The 17,650-nt window shown below is 42.9% G+C and overlaps 1 long non-coding RNA gene across 1 annotated transcript in view; it reads right to left on the minus strand.

The window, feature by feature from the left end:
- Positions 1-16,535, minus strand: part of LOC135189509 (uncharacterized) — an 84,547-nt gene extending 68,012 nt beyond the window's left edge. The window contains exon 1 of the long non-coding RNA XR_010308119.1: positions 16,432-16,535. This is a non-coding gene — a long non-coding RNA (uncharacterized LOC135189509). The remainder of the gene's footprint in view (positions 1-16,431) is intronic.
- Between the last annotated feature and the right edge of the window lie 1,115 nt (positions 16,536-17,650).

Here is a 17,650-nt window from a genome sequence, read left to right on the forward strand (position 1 = left end):
GTCTGTTCTCCATGCAAGGGCTTTCTGAGCACTACAGAATTTAAAGAGACCTCCAGGCAACATATGAATTCCAGGGACACAGTTAAAAAAGTAGTCAACTCAACTGAGAGCTAAGTTTAACTTTGAAGCAGCTGAGTTCATTGTGAATCCTGTTTACTTCAATCTGCTTGGCTCAGATGTGCTTTACCCTCAGAACCACTAGACAAATGCACACTTCCCTTGTGTAAAACCCAATCAACAAGAGAGATCTTTATACTGAACAGGAAATGGCAGGAATGGAAGGAACAAAAGTGTTAGGAAATTTTTATGGTTTTTACGTTAGGAAATTTTTATGTTAGGAAATTTTATTTTAGCCCTCAAGGTGAACTGAAAGTGTTTTGCTTAAATCTAAAATGTAATGAATGATGCATCAGGACAGAGCCCCACCACAAGGCATGTTTGTAGATGAAGCCTGCAAAGACTCACCACAAGCAGACGCCTGCAAGATTCATGCACCAGAATCAATACCAAGAACAGCTGCACTGGACACTTCAGCCCAGCCCTAGCTCTGCTACCCAAAAGTGGTCCCTGAGTGTTCTGTAGCCATTCTGGGAACAAAACGATGCTGACGCTCACCAAAGGAAACTTCACTGCCTTGGCAAGGAGGTCTGCTCTGCCTTTGGCCCTACTTCCAGAATATAATCCCATAAATTGGGCCCTGAAACTTTAAAAAAAGGATGTGAAAGTCCTTGAATACTTCCCAAGGAGATGGTGAAGAGGCTGGCAAGCATGTCCTCTGAGGAGCAACTGTGGGGTGAAGTCATTGCTCTCTACCTATTCCTCAGGAAAAGAGGAGGGCAATGCTGAGCTCTTCTCTCTGTTATCCTGTGCTAGGAAGTGAGAGAATGGCTCAAAATTTGTGTCATCGGGGAAGGTTTGGACATGAAGAAACATTCCTTTACTAAGGGGATGGTCAAACCATGGAAGAGGTTTCCTGGAAATCTGGTGGATGCCCAAAGCCTGTCAGTACTTAAGAAACATTTATTTGGACAATGTCTTTAATACCACACTTGAACTTTCGGTTAGTCCCAAGGAGATCAGGCAGTTGGACTTAATGGTTGACAGTTCTGTCTGGATGAACGATGCTGTTCTGTTCTCTTCTGCTCCCTGTGCTCACCATGAGTTGAATAATGATGAGCCTGTTGTTTGCCTGAAATGCTAGGGGGTTTTCAGTTCCAAAACCACATTCAAGGACACAAAACACAAAGGTTACAAGTGGAAACAGGATTTCATTTTATCCTATTTTATGGGTTTTTTAACCTATTTCACAAGCATGAACTCAATGCCTACATGTAGCCAGGAGCAGGCTGATGTATTCTCCAGGCTAGCTTTTAAAAACATCCCCTGAATAAACAAGGCTGCAAAAAGCAGCAGCAGGAATACAGGCCAACTAGCTCCTGCTTCCTGAGGAATGAGCAGAATGAGGATCAGGACCAACCCCACGCAGAAGTCGTGCAGTACTGCGGTGTGTTTTCTGATGAGGAGTATTGATGACAAGCAGCAAAGTTTTCACCTTCCAGAACTTGCTCTACTGCTGTGCTTCCCAGTCAGGGACCTATGAAAAGCACTCCCATGACTGCCCTGTGCTTGTGATGCAGGTAGGGAGAGATGGCAAGTGGCAGCTCCAGACAGGGCAGAAAGCCTGGAATGCTTCCAGTACAGGCTGTTGTGGATGAGCAAGAATTCTTAGGCAAACGGAGCCAAAACAGAAGCATATTTCAGTCCTGCTGCAAGCTTGCACTGGGCAGGAGAGCCCAGGAGAGTTAATGCACAAGTGGTCCCTTAGAGATACCAGAGCAGCAGCAAAAGCAGAGCCAAAGACACCTAGACAAGGAAAAATCTGTGCTCGATGCTACAGAGGAAAAGAAACAACACCTAGGGAGCCCAGGAATCTTCCCCATTCTAAGAGCATAGAAAAATTCCTCTCCCCAAACATGGGGCCAGTTTTGCGGAGCATGAGCAACAGAAACCTGGCCATAATGGCCTGGAGAAGTCCTGCCAAGGGCTTGTGCTCAATACTGCAGGAGAAAAGAAGCAACCCCCAGGGAACTCAAGAAGGTTCCCTGTCCCAGGAGCATAGAAAGATTCCTCCCTTGAGATGCAGAGCATGAGAGCCACCTTTGTGGAGCACAAGCAACAGGCACCTGGCCAACACAGCCCAAAAGATGCCTCTGTCTTCTGTGAGACTCAACGCTAATGGCCACAGCTTGGATCTCTCAGAAAGTACATGCACCTTGTTAAAATGTGGGTTTTTTACTGTGTTACCATTCAAAAGAGGGGCAGGGAAAGAGTATCTGGTATTATAGAGAAATAGAAGGTGTGAACAGAGCTGCACAGAAAAGTCAGGAAAGCTTTTCATCATCATATAGGAAGATATATGAAAGCAGAGGTTAAAATCAGGGCAACAGTATGCAGGTCTAAGTTCTGGCAAAGACATTAGAGGGAATTGAATGCTCTGAAATCTATGGAGTTAGTATGTAATGTCCTGTGCAGCTGAGATTTAAGACATTACAGTTCCTTCGAAGTGAGAGAGTACAGATGGGCATGCAAGTGACTGCAGCTCAGCTCCATTGGCAATCCTCTCGATCTGCTTGGAGGCAGAGCTCTGAGCCCTCCTGCCAGCAGGGAGTCTGGCCTCTCATAGAATCGTAGAACCAGCCAGGTTGGAAGAGACCTCCAAGCTCAGCCAGTCCAACCTAGCATCCAGCCCTGTCCAAGCAACTAGACCATGGCACTAAGTCCCTCATCCAGGCTTTTTTTGAACACTCCAGGGATGGTGACTCCACCACCTCCCTGGGCAGCCCATTCCAATAGCAAATCACTCTCTCTGTGAACTTCCCCCTAACAACCAGCCTAGACCTCCCCAGCACTGCACACACCTATCTGGTCACTGACACTCGTGAGGCAATGAACTCAATTCCCACAAACATTTTTCTTTCTTCCCTTTTTATTTTTAGCAAAAAGCTGCCAAGACCAACAAATATTTAACTTTCAGAATTAAAAAAGGGCCCTGGGTTTAGTAGATGTCCTCAGTCTAGTTAGCATCAGCAATTTCTCCCCAGCTCTAGGGAGTAATTAAGAAAAAAGCTCCCACCACAATGCTAAACTGTGATAATGACAGAACTTTAACCCATTTTCATACCACATGCTGCATTGCAGTTCATTTCCATATGCTCCTACTCCAACAAAGGTGTCAAGCTTATAAAGTCTCCTGGGAAAGATGATGACCAAAGTATCAGTGCCTGGAAGGAGGCTCAAGGGAAAGACACATATTGTCATGATAGATGTGATAAGGTCTCCACTTGACAAAGCTGGCAGGAGGGAAGCAAGAAAACCCTGGGGATTTTGAGTCTCTTTGCAGCACAGTTAACACCTGAGACATGGGATATTTTGTTAGCCATTCATCTGTGCTATAAATTATTTGTTAATAGTGGACATTCAGTAAAATATGTACTGCACTCACCCTAAAGCTAGATAATAGAGAAGCACCCATTAGAAATTATTGCGGTCCACACTTTGCAACACTCTGAAGCAGAGCCCAGGACAAGGATCCTGTACTACCTAGATTCTGCATTCACTGCAATGCCACAGGGAGAAAAAACAGCAATACAGCCACATTACCTAATAGGTCACTGTTAACTTGGGTTCAGCATTGTCCTGACAGTTATGTTGACTCTAATTCCAGCTCTGCCTTCTTCAGCAGAAATGAAAAGACCCTTAGGGGAAGGTCATTTGCCAAACAACCCATCTGGACTGGGAAATAAAACCATTGGCAAGACAAGCAGTGGCACTGAGAGCAGAGTCCACACAAAATTTAGATCTGAAAATGATACAGCAAGAGAAATTGCCTGTAAAAAACACCCAGTTTAGTAAAATAGTAAAAAAATCACCATCAGCTGGACAGCAGCAGCAAGTAGACAGATTCAGATATTAATTCATTTAAGTTTTATCACTCTGATCAACTCCAAAATCACTAAAAATTGGACTCAACCATCTAAGGTAGTAAATGAATAAATATTTATCACATGCTGAACTGTTGATCATGCCTGAGAGGTTTCCCTAGAGGAAGTAACTGAATGAGAGCAGGAATGAAGCTTGACAAGAGAAACAAAAATCAGAGTCATGATAGTGCAGTAAGTGGTAGCAGCAAGGAAAGGACACATCTTTTAAAAAAAAAGAGTAGAGGAAAGTGAGAGTAGGAACTTAGTGGAACACCACACAGATGACCAGAAGTGAAACCTTCAGATTTGCAGGAAGGCAAGACTACAAAGAAAAGTATTAAATAGCAAAGCCCATCCATTGAATAGGTGGAAATGGCTCTTCTGCATACAGCCAGGCACAGGAACACAAAAGACTCAGACCACCTTGAAGTACAGAGATAGTAGAGGTAAAATACAGAGAGAATGAGAAGGGCAGGTAGCATGTTCCTCCTAGGCTTGGAACAGAAATGAAGAGCTCTGAGGCTCACCACCAGTAAGAACTTCACTGAAATTGCTTGACACCACTCTTCTGAGTACTTTTGAATACTTGCTGAAGAAACAATGATCTGACAGTGCACTCCTTTGTTCTGGTAGCAGGTTTTGAGGTGGCCAACCTGAAGAGTCCATTTTCATCAATGGCTTTTATGGCTAAATGTAGGATGTCACAGGATGAAAAGAAAATAAGGGAAGAGAACCAATTTGCTGATGTAAGAAGCTTAAAAACATATCTGAAATTGGAAGGGAGCTACTCTAACATCATCATGAAGGTTAACAAGTCACTCCTCATAAGTTAGGAAACCCTTAACTTTATTTCCAGTTCTGAAAGCTGTTCCAATGTACTGACTTTAAGATATCACTATAGGAGCATTACCAGCCTATAGTGCCTGTGTGTGTTGCTCCCATGAAACTCTATCATAGGGTTGTTTAGTCTGGAGAAGAGGAGGCTCAGGGCAGACCTCATTGCTGTCTACACCTACCTGAAGGGAGGCTGTAGCCAAGTAGGGGTTGTTTTTAATCCCAGGCAACCATCAACAGAACAAGGGGACACAGTCCCAAGTTGTGCCAGAGGAGGTCTAGGCTGGTTGTTAGGAGGAAATTCTTGCCAGAGTGAGTGATTTGCATTGGAATGGGCTGCCCAGGGAGCTGGGGGAGTCACCATCCCTGGAGTGTTCAAAAAAAGCCTGGATGAGGCACTTAGTGCCATGGTCTGGTTGATTGGACAGGGGTGGATGCTAGGTTGGACTGGATGATCTTGGAGGTCTCTTCCAACCTAGGTGATTCTATCATAGAATCAACCAGGTTGGATGAGACCTCCTATGATTCTATGATTCCATCCTATGCTACCTTACATCTGCTATGAATGGAAAAAATCTGGAAAGAGCCAAGAAGAACACTTTGAAGATTAATCCTGATATATATTGTTGCTCCATCTCAAACCAAGTTTTGAAAATGTCTGTTTTAAGCTGGGAAATTTCTCATTCAGTTATGCAGACTCTGAATGTTTGCATCTGGGACAAACCTAGAAAAACAGCTGAACTTTTTCACCTTGGCACAAACTTATAATATATCTTACCAATTCTTTGAGGTCCTTTCATTGAATCTCAAATCATTCATCTCTAAACACAGCACAGGCAGCAAAACCCTGTCACAAAAGGCTTGGAAACTCATTTCCATTGGGTTTTCATTTGCCTACTGTGGTCTGTCAAAGAATCAATACCTATTCTCATATGCACACAAAGACAAGTAATCTTAAGCATGCATATGAATAAAAGACAAGCAATAGATTTTATGCAACTGGGACACTGCATAATCTAAGTTTGTAAACCTCTTTAAAGACCTTTATAAAACTAATTAAAAGGTAGGAAAAGATCTATCTCAATTAGAACCAGACTGGCTTATGTAATGTTTTTGTGCAAATATGATGACGAGGTAGATTTTAAACTCTGTGTATAATCAATATAGCACAAAGGAGACAAAATGTTCCAGGTGCAATACTTCAGGAAAGGCTTAGCCATTTGGGACTGACAAACTGGTTGACAGGTTTTTCACAACCTCTGTTGTTTCTGTTATCCAAGAGGACAGATTAAAACTCCCAGTAGCATTCCTAGGGCATCTCAGTTTACAAGGATTCTGCTACTATCATAGAATCAACCATGTTGGAAGAGACCTCCAAGCTCATCCAGTCCAACCTAGCACCCAGCCCTAGCCAGTCATCTAGACCATGGCATTAAGAGCCTCAAACAGGCTTTTTCTGAACACCTCCAGGAAGCAGAAACAACAGAGTGTGGTTTGTGACCACCCAGAATTGGAGAATAAATTTCGGTAATCACCTACCAGATAATTAAAATCAGCAACACAGCAAAAGATTTTACTTTAAAAAATACTATTAAGAAGCAGGCTGCCTCCAGAACATGACCATAGAATCCTGAGCATAAATCCATGCACATACTGACTATGTGCAGTCAGTCAGGGAACTCCAGTACCAGGCAGCTCCTCAGTATTCATATTGCACAAACACTTCCTGGAATGCTGAGCGGCAAAGTCACATCAGTTTAGTAAATCACAGAATCAAACAGGTTGGAAAAGACCTCTACGAGCATTGAGTCTAACCTATCCCCTAACCCTTCTAATTAACTACACCATGGCACTAAGGGCCTCAGCCAGTCTCTGTTTAAACACCTCCAGGGATGGTGACTCCACCACCTCCCCGGGCAGCCCATTCCAATGTCAATCACTCTTTCTGTGAAGATTTTCTTCCTAATGTCCAGCCTAAACCTGCCCTGGTGCAGTTTGAGACTGTGCCCTCTTGTTCTGTCACTGGGTGCCTGCAAGAAGAGACCAAGACCTGGCTACAGCCTCCTTTCAGGTAGTTGTAGACAGCAATGAGGTCTGCCCTGAGCCTCCTCTTCTCTGGGCTGAACGTCCCCAGCTCCCTCAGCCACTCCTCACAGGGCTGTGCTCCATGCCCCTCCCCAGCCTTTGCGCCCCTCTCTGGACATGTTCAAGCACCTGAACATTTTTCCTAAATTGAGGGGCTCAGAACTGGACACAGTACTAAAAGTGTGGTCTAACCAATGCTGAGTACAGTCCTTTCCTGCAGAAAGGAGCACTTCCATAAGCATAAAGGCTACATTTATGGAGTGTATTTTTCCATGCCATTATTCACATCAAGGCTTAGCCTATTTAGTAGAAATGATTCATAGATTCATAAAATCGTTTAGGTTGGATGGGACCTAAAAGATCATCTAGTTCTAACCCTTCTTGCCTTGTCTCTCAAGGCCTCATCCAATTTGGCACTGGATACCTCCAGGGAGGTGGCATCCATGACCTCCTTGGACATCCTGTTCCAATGTCTCACCACACTTACTGGAAAGAATTTCATTCTAATACCCAGTATAAACGTGCTCTCCTCAAGCTTAAAGCAGTTTCCTCTTGCTCTATCACTACAGCCCTTGTAAAGAGTCCCTCTCTGGCTTTCTTGTGAGCCCCATTCAGGAAGGCTGCCATAAGGTCTCCCCCAGAGCCTTCTCTTCTCCAGGCTGAACAACCACAGCTTCGTCAGCCTGTCCTCATAGAGGAGGTGATTCAGTCTTCTGATCGTCTTCATGGCCCTCCTCTGGCCCTGCTCCATCAGCAACACTTCCCTCTTATGCTGGGGGCATCCAAACTGGATGCAGTACTCCAGGTGTGGTCTAATGAGAGCAGAGTAGAAGGGGATAATTACCTCTGTCCTACTGCTCACATTCTTTTGATGAAGCCCAGGACTTGGCTGGCCTTCTGGGCTGCAAGCAGGCATTGCCAGTCACATTGAGTTTTTTATCAAGCAACAATCCTAAGTCCTTCTCCTCGAGACTGCTCTCAAGCCAGTCCTTGCCCACCCTGCATTTGTTATCCATTTGTATCTTCTTTATAAATTTTGCATTGAAGTCCAAGTTCATGCACATCATAACTAATATCTTTCCTCTCCTCATAAAGAGGCCACATAATTGTATCATTAGCACACCGAGCATAGTCCCATTATTCTCCATGAGCAATACTGCATACATAAGAGCAAAGTCTGGTTTTACTTTGAGAATCCTGGAGTGTCTCTGCACAAATATTACTTTTCGTTACACACATGTAAGACAGGCAAAGACTACACATCAGTGGCATGAGCCATGCTACTGTTCCATTAAATTTATCTCTGCCAAAAGTGTAGACAAAAAGATAGAATGAATGGTGAGGATTTTCAGCAATAAAACTGCATTGGTTTAGCAGGATTATGGTGTTCTCTCTATAGAAATGACTCCCACATAGTCAAGGTGTGTGCTGTCAGTTAAGAACTGCATGAGTATTCCCAAACTTGCAAGACAAAGCAGAAGCTCCCAGCTTCTCAGACATCAAATGCAAAGCTCATGGAAGAGGCTGATAACAAATGAAGTAAACGCAGAAGTAATCAGGAGAAAATAAACTCTTTCATTTTGATCTTAACACACACAGAGGTGAGTTGTGTGAATCAGAACAAGGAAAAAGTTGGCACAAAGTAGAGAGCCAAGAAGTTTTGCACAAGATTTAGAAATTACCCTATTTTCTCTTCTCTGTCCCTTGATAATAAATTGTGATCTAGAGACTCAGCTTCTGCAGTGGGTCAGTGGTTCTGGCTGTGAATTACACTGGTGGCTTACAGGTCAGTAAAAGCCTTTGTTCTCTGCTAGGAATGTTCTACTGAACCATTCAGAACATTTCCAGCAATAAATAAATAAAAACTATTAATTCAACTCACTTCACTTTTAGATCAGGATAAAAGCTGTCAGACTGGCATTTAATGTTGTGCCCAGAGGCAACCAGCCTCTGAAAGAACACACACCTGAATCAGATGCCATGTAGGCCACAGAGAGGTATACAACAGTTATTAAGTGAGAAGGGGGCAGTGAGCTAGAGACAGGAATGAACAAGTGAGAAGAGTACTTACACATCATGAAGAAGGAGGAAAACGGAGTGTAGCAGCCACTTCCTTCTAAAGTCCCATTGGTTTCATCATTTACACCAGGGAGGAGTGGATTCTGCTGCCAGTTTTGATCCATCCTGTTTGACTGTTCATAGGAGTGGGAAGGTTATGCTAAGCTTATTGTAGCCCAGAAACCTAATCTGTGGGGAAAAGCCTCAGCAACTGCTGGCAATCAATGGCTTGGATATGGCTAAAAGTGTTTGCCTCATCAAGGGTGAATATTGATGTTTATCAAATCCTTCCTTTAGCCATGACAACATTAAAGCTTGTCACTTCAATTATTCCTCTGCCTCTTTCTGGTCTCTTCTTGCCAGTAACTCATGTTAAAAAAAACAGACTCATCAAAGCCTGCAACACACTTCCCCACTAAATTTTGCAAGAGTCCAGATTCTGACTGAAGGTCATCTTGAAAGTCTCAAAGGGAAGACGTAATCTATGCAGTTCTTTTGTAGTGGAACAACTTAGTGAAGTCTAGGTCGTACAACATCATCCCCTCACTACTGCTTGTGCTTTCCAGCTATGAACACAGCATATGAACCAGAAGCTTACGGCTTGAACCTTGCCACTGCTTGCACCAGGTGTTCTGTAGCCTACATCCTGCTGAAAACTACTCTGCTAGACTCTTAAATCCTCAGAGCTATCATCAATAACTTGAAATTTATCTTGAAAGGCCTTTTTTAATTGAATCAAGCAACTGAAGTGAACCTGCAAATCTCTCCCTTAAGAAAAAGGCAAATAGCTCAAAAGGGCCTACAGATTGCAGATATGTAAGTACCATTTCAACAGACTTTATAATCTGATGATATCTAGAGAAACTGCTTTCAAATCACAGCTTGAAACTTGGCTGTCTGAAACTCATGGTCATTCCTTCTAACTCTGAGCAATTAGGAAATAGAAACAAAAAGCAGTGCAAGCCAATGCAAGTGACAAGCCTACCAAGATTTTTAAGCATAATACATAGCTTTCTATGATGAGGCCACCCACTCACCAGCTGCAGCTGAACAAGCCATGTGCTAGCAGTGTGCAGACACACGATAAGATGCAAGTACATAATCAAATAAGTAAAGGTACCCCCCCCAAAAAAAAAAGTTAAATCAAAATATTTTACAAGCTTACAAATGAAGTTTGGATGGGGAATTATTTTACCTGCCTTCTTACTTGGACAGTAGTCACAGACTCCCATCCATGCAGAGGTATTGGCCTTTCAACAGAAAGCTGTTTGTTAGCAGCTAAAGCTTCACAATGTTATCAGCTACTGTTTGGCAAATCAGCGGTATTCTGACAACTGAAGAGTCTGAGGCAGCAGGAAGTGGCAGGAATACTGGTCCTGGCACAACTGCATGTGGAAAGGGAATAAAGAAAATGTAGCCCACACAATTTTAATGGAAGCTTAGCTGGAGAGTGAAAGAGCCCTGGAACAGGCTGCCCAGAGAGGTTGTGGGGTCCCCTCTGGACACTTTCAAAACCTGCCTGGATGCATTCCTGTGCAAACTACCTTAGGCGATTCTGCTTGGTAGGGAGGTTGGACTTGATAATCTCTGGAGGTCCTTTCCAGCCTCTAAAGTTATTTGATTAGGCATTTGCAAACCACAAGGATTTTATACAGCTCAAACAACAGGTAACTGTAAATTGTAACATTTTCCTTTTTACCAGGGAGCTGGTATTAATTCCACCAGCCACTGAAAACTCCACCTGCCAACCTGATCTCGGACCTTAGACCACAGCCATGAACAAGCCTTGCTTCTTTTCCTGGCAACTTCCCATTCAGCCTAAGTGCAAAGCATCACACCAACCTACAATTCAGCATCACAACCAAGAACTGAAGCTTTTAGATTTTGACCATGGTTTGCAGTAGGTAACAAAATCTGTTTTTTTATGATAACTGAGTGTAACCAACAAATTAAAGCTCATCTATGGATCATTTGAATAACCTAACAATTAACAAAACTACTAATAATACGGCAGCATGCTACTGGCAGTGGAACACAGGTTCATTTCTTAGTGAGACATAATGGAAAACAATATTCTGTATGGGAATTCTCACCAATTTAGGGCACACATTCCATGAAAAGGTGCATGTTCATCATTTCCTATTCTAAGATCCCTACTTTGTCATATCGAGTACACTATCTGAAAACAGAGAAGAAACAAGAGTTAACCAAACAGCCACATGAGGAGGACTAATAAATCCCTGGATTTCTACCTGGTGAGTATATTTTAATAGGTAAGTGAACATAAGGATAAGTCAGGCAGGGTGACTCATCAGTTCTAGCAATGCAAGAAAATTAGATTTTAAGTGGAAAAAGATGTTTCCTAGGAAACTGCATGATCTGCTTGTGGAACATCAAACAAGAGCAATTTCCTAACAACAGCCATGGCTAAATTGATCTACTGCACCTCAGACAGCTTTATCAGTAAGAGAGAGATTGAGTTCCTTTGGTATTTTCTTAGTTACCATCATCAATTTGTCCATTATTTGACTTCTCCAGCTTTTACCTTTCTGACCTTCCACAAGTAAAAGCACGAGATTTGTCATTATCTAATTGGAAAGCATGTTTCCCTTCCCCTCAGCTTTTTTCTTTTTTTTTCCATTTATCTTTTTCTCTCTCTCTTTTTTTCCCTCCCCAGCAAGCTCCAGATTCCGCTACTGCTGCTGCCACTGAGCCAGAAGGATGCAAGCATTTACTGCACAAGCGTGTAGGAGGCATAAGCCCAAGCAAGTGTCCAATTTGAAACCCTCCACTTTGCAGCAATGAAAAGTGAGCTGCAACTAGAGACAACTTCCTGAACGTGCTGCTCGAAGAAGTTCAATCTACAGTACACTAATCCCATCTACACCATTTACACTGAACAAAAAGCAAGGTCTTTCCCTTTTACAGCATGCTCTGTATATCTCCATGGGATCACAGGATGTTTAAGATTGGAAGAGACCTCCAGAGATCATTGAGTCCAACCTCGCTGCCAGAGCAGAAACAAAATCTAGTGCAAGTCACAGAGGAACACATCCAGACAGGGCTTGAAAAGCTCCAGAGAAGGAGAATCCACAACCTCTCTGGAGAGTCTGTTCCAGTGCTCTGGGACCCTTACAGTCAAGAAGTTCTTCCTCATGTTGAGGAACTTTCTGTGCTGTAGTTTACACCCATTACCCCCTGTCCTGTGACAGGACACAAGTGAGCAGAGTCTACCCCCTCCCTCTTGACCCCCCAACCCTCAGATTGATTAGATCTCCTCTAAGTCTTCTCTTCACCAGACCAAACAGCTCCAGGTCCTCTATGTCTGAGGAAACCCAAATGCCTGGTAGCACTGATCCTGGCCACTCTTGAGTTATCACAATGGATAAAGACAATTGCCAAAATTTAAGCTGCCAAAAGCATTACTGAAGCACTTTCAAGCATAGTGATGGCACAGAAAATTGCAAAAATACATTATCAAATCCATTCCTGACTGCAAACTTGCCTACTGTGCAAGCTGTGAAGAAACCAAAAGCAAAGACATAAGAGATCTCTCCCACAAGAGTGTTGGTCACACCAAAATGAACCAAACAGAGTATTCTTCTATCTAGTGTAAGATCACGTAACTGAGGTTGTATTATTGCCACTACAACTAATTTGGAGATTCAGCTGTAGGTAGAAATCACAACAGCCCAAATTCAGAAAGTCTGTTCAAGCAGCCAAATTTACTTCCTAAAATACACCAACATGTTTTAGAAAAGTTGGGCTCTACATTGTCTGAATTCCAAGGCCAATGCATTTTGTCCCTCAAAATGAATTTGAGTTTCCAGAAATATACACTACTGACTACCCATCAGCAAGTTACACATAGAACAGAATCCTACAGGAAAGCTAGGCAAGTGAGAGAAAAGACTTTGTGCTCTACATCTGTGGCTCCAGAGTAAAGAGAGAGAGGTGAGGTGGTTTATCCCATTGTAACTGGCCCTTTGCATTCATAGCAATGGTTTGACTGTCATCAAAACAAAGTTGGAAAGTGTATCGCTTTTCCATCCCCTTAAACAGCAAAATTCACCAGATCTTGGTGAAGTCATTGGTGAGCTCCTCAATATCAAGAAGAACACCCTCCTCTGCCACTATCACCACTCACAGAAAGCTCACATAATACCCCCTCAATCAAACTTTTATTCATCCAGTGTTTTCCCCAACCTGCAACGTCGCAATGGGAAAACAAATCCCAACGTTCTTTTTTCTCCCTCTTGCAGATTACAGAGTTGTTCTTAGCTTAAGACACATTTAGGATTAATGCTTTTGTGTTAAAGGAGTAAGATTAAGTATTTTTAGCCCCTGTGTAATAAGATGATATACGGTGCAATTGTCAAGTCCCTTTTAAATCGCATGTAGCACATTCTGTAGCTCATAAATATTTAAGATGACTAAATAATTATCCCAGGCTCCTCAACTTGCCTTTCTTTATTAGTTCCATGGGGAGCCAGGAAAGCATTTGTTCTTCTTCAGCCATACAGACAATTATTATATTGCAAAATATCCTCTTTCTGGTGGTGGTGGTGCTGCTACATGATTCTATTGTGGTGTGATGGAATTAGCTTCTTGCAAAAGACAGAAGAGCCCTCATTTCCTCACCAGATCAATCCAGCAAGCTTGGCAACTTTTCCAAAACATCTCCATCAAAGCAAATCCCATCTCACTTAATTCCATCCTGAGCCTCCTTCACCCAATAGCAAAGTGGGGGAAAAACAGAAATACAACTGTGTCTTTATCTGAACACCCTGAATTATACAGAATTCACAGCATCAAGCAGAGAAGTGTCTCTGCTTCAAGCAGCTTAGTGGAGAGACCATAGGGGATGAATGGATGCAGGTGTATCTATTTAAACCCATAACCATAATGACTTGGGGGAAGAGGAGGGTGAGCCAGCAGCCTTCTCACCGTGGAATAGCAGTGAAGAGAATTTTTACAGTTGCTTTACAGCTTATTATCCTCTCTGTCTCTTTTTAATTCAGCCATATGGTAGCAAGCAGATACTCACAACCCAATAGCAGATGAAGAGCCCACACGCTCTTGCAGGCGGCAGACCATGCCCTAGCAGTCCGGGTGGCAACACCCACCAGCAAAGCCAAGGAAAAGGAGATGCCTCCCAGATGGCAGGGATGCAGAGCTGTGTCCCAAAGCTTAAGCTCCTTGCTTCTGCAGCTGTCAAATCTGTCACCATGGTTCAGTACTCGCTGCCACCACTCCACCCTCCCCCACACACACCTCCTTCCACTCGGGTACACTGCAGAGAAACAGAGTAGAAGCAGAGTACACCCGTCTGGTCAGAGCTGCCTTTTGTCATGTTATCCTGAGATGGATTTGCTTTGGAATGCTACTGTCAAAGAGAGTGCATGGCATCAAATGCAACAGCCTATGTAGATACAGCAATGCGCATCTGTGCTGAGCATCCAGTCCAACAGCCTATGTAGATACTGCAATGCACATCTGTGATGGGCATCCAGTCCAACAGCCTATGTAGATACTGCAATGCACATCTGTGCTGGGCATCCAGTCCTACAGCCTATGTAGATACAGCAATGCACATCTGTGCTGAGCATCAAGTCCAACAGCCTATGCAGATACAGCAATGCGCATCTGTGCTGGGCATTAAGTCCAACAGCCTATGCAGATACAGCAATGCACATCTGTGCTGAGCATCCAGTCCAACAGCCTATGTAGATACTGCAATGCACATCTGTGCTGGGCAGAAATCTGCATATTTCTAGAGGAAGAAGGATGGCAGTGATCTGTCACCACCACCTTAAGAGTTCCACTTAGATATGGCGCCTAGGCACTGAGGAAGATCAGATGTGGCACATGTTGTGAACTTTTCAAGAACTTTGCTAGCTGCATTTGAGCTTTGCACATTTCCTTTTCATTTCAAAATGCAAAATAATTAAAACAATAACAAGGCAGTACAGTTCTACATGGGGGATCACTGAGAATTGACAAGTTTAGAGGCGTGAAATTAACATGCAGAAGCTAGAGCACATCGCATACCTGTGAGAATGCTCTCATTCAGAAGTAAATTGGCTTAAAGTTCACTGTGGCTTAATAGTCCCTGGAAGATCATTATTTCCAATGACTGGGGAACCCAACATGTAAATCAGCATATTTTAGGATGCAGTTTGACAAGCTTGCAAAGTCTGCTTAGTTTTATTACTGCCACAACAAGCAGGTATAGGAGTGGGCCACTCCCTCCCTTTATCCCTTGTCACACTTTGATTTGCTTCCCTTCCTTTTGGCTCTAGCTCAGCCACTTCTCTGACCCCTCAGTGGGCCTGCTCAATTAGCTAATCTAGCAGAAAACTAACTTTAGAATATTAGATGCAATAAGATGAAAGTGATTTTGTAGTCAACATGGGGCGCTTTATACCAGGTCTTTAGTATAAACTATTGCTGGGATAGGTTTATGAGCTACAAGTCTGCAGGGAGGAAACAACCCACCACAACAACCAGCCAACGAAAACAGCACAAAGTCAGCCCCCACATCCCTACCACCCAAGAAATATCTGCAAAATCATAGGATATAGCTTAGGCTACATCAGTCAGAGATGTGATAGCTGTTGTAGCTGTGATAGAATACAGTCTGCTTTGCTTTGACAGAATGGTAGCTCTGCAAGGAGGATTCTACCAATGTGGCTGTAATAGTGGGGGCAGCCAGAATCAAGCCTTTGCCACCCTGTCTCACTGGTAACTCTGCGGGTGGGGGCAGGCAGGAAGAGCTCTTCAGAGGTAGTTTAATCTTGCTTGCCAAGTTCAGTATAAAATATATGACACATTCTATTGAAAAAGGTGGGAAACAGAGGAAAAACAAGTTCAGAGGAGTGTCTAAAATTAATTTGGTAAAAAACATTCCCTTTGCAGGTGCTGCTAAAAGGTAGGAGGAAACGAGTAACAGGGAAATCATCTGACAGTGAATCAAGATATATAGTGACAGTATTCAGATACATTGTGATGAAAAGGAGTGTAATGACTGGTGCAGCTGCCACATATGGGGGAAATGTTTCATTTTCTCCTCATCAATACTGCTGTCCCCATGCTCAGATTGAACAGGCCAGGCCAGATCAATAGGCAAAGTTTGAGACTGAAAGTAATGCATGAAGCAGATTCACAGGGAGAAAAGGTTTTTGATGCTATCTACTTTTGAAACGTCAAACTTCTGTTTCCTTTTCACAGCCTATATTCTAATTTCACTCATTAAAATGTTGCAGTTTGCCTCAAACTAGCACACTATCTTTTGTTTGATCAGTCTAGCAAAGACTGAAGCAAAATGAGCAAATAATAATCCAGGTAAATGTGAGACTGCATTTGAATCAAGCACATCAGCTACACAAGAGGAACAACAGTTTTTTTACATAAGATGCTACCTCTGTTTAAGAAAACCCTTGAGACCATAAACAAGCAGAAGATGAATGATTACCTGGGGGAAATGTGAGGAGGAGCAGCCTCTTTGTTGTCCTTGTACTGTTACCCAGGCACTGCTACTAACTGCTCTTGGAGACAGGATGGTGGAGTAGAAGGACACATTGCAGATCTTACAATCTTCATGTTGTGAATGTCTCAATCATTGACCTAGAAAAGCAAAAGTGGTGGAAGTCTCTTTAGAACATGGGACAGGAGAAGCATTGGAGTAATCCAGAATGCTTCACACATGGCAGATATAATCCACTGAACAATATCCATGCTGGTTTACTGTCTTCAGATTGCCTGGCACACTTTCTCCAAACAATCCAACCATTGATGATGTGGATTTGGGTTGTTCTGTTTGACTACAAAACATACCTTCACACAGAACAGTCCTGAAAGATTGCACCAGGTGTCACAAATGACAAACTGAAGATCTGCTGCTGCCAGCTTGAAATGGTTTATGCTGCAGAGCGTTTACTGTCGGTAATTTGGTAATAAAGGGCCAAAATTAAAACACAGCTCATTTGTCAGAAGGCCTGTGCCAAGCTGGGAGAGCATTTCAGCTCAGGCTCTGCGAAAGCTCAGTTCTAATAATTATTTACATCAATAATTTAAGTAGAGACTACACAAGAAACAAACAGATGCCATCAAGCTGGAATGATTTACCATTGCTCTGAAGGAAAGAAAAAATAACCCAAGGCCATCAGGGGAAAAAAATGTTTAAAAAATCTGTAAACACTGCATTTAAGTGCAAAGTACTGCATTTATTAAGGCTACATTGAATGCAAAGCTGATAAACCAGGCTGGGCAACTGTTCTGAAGCAAAGAATTTGAAGAGTGTGGGGATCATGGGCCACCAACTCGTTCCTAGAATGACAGCTAAAGGCAGCTAGCACTGTGAGATGCATTAAGATAGATGCCTTATGCTAGATAAGGAAGATAATTATTTATTCTGTTCAGTGCTGTTGAGATTTCAGTTGGAATGCTGCATTCAGATGTGTGCAGGATAAAGCCAAATGAGAAAGCAGAGGGGAGCATCATGAAACGTAAGATCTGTGAGGGAAGAAAACTCAAGAGAAACCCAGAAGAGACACAATGATGGAATGCAAAGGGTTGATTTGAAGAGAGAGGTAACCAGTCATTGCTGTGTCTAGTGGGGGGACAGGCCAGTAAAGGATTAGCTAAATTTTGAGTAGATAAGGTTTAGGTTAGCTACTGGGAAAAGCCTTTTA

This window comes from Pogoniulus pusillus, chromosome 32, assembly GCF_015220805.1.
Source record: "Pogoniulus pusillus isolate bPogPus1 chromosome 32, bPogPus1.pri, whole genome shotgun sequence".
Lineage (NCBI taxonomy): Eukaryota > Metazoa > Chordata > Aves > Piciformes > Lybiidae > Pogoniulus > Pogoniulus pusillus.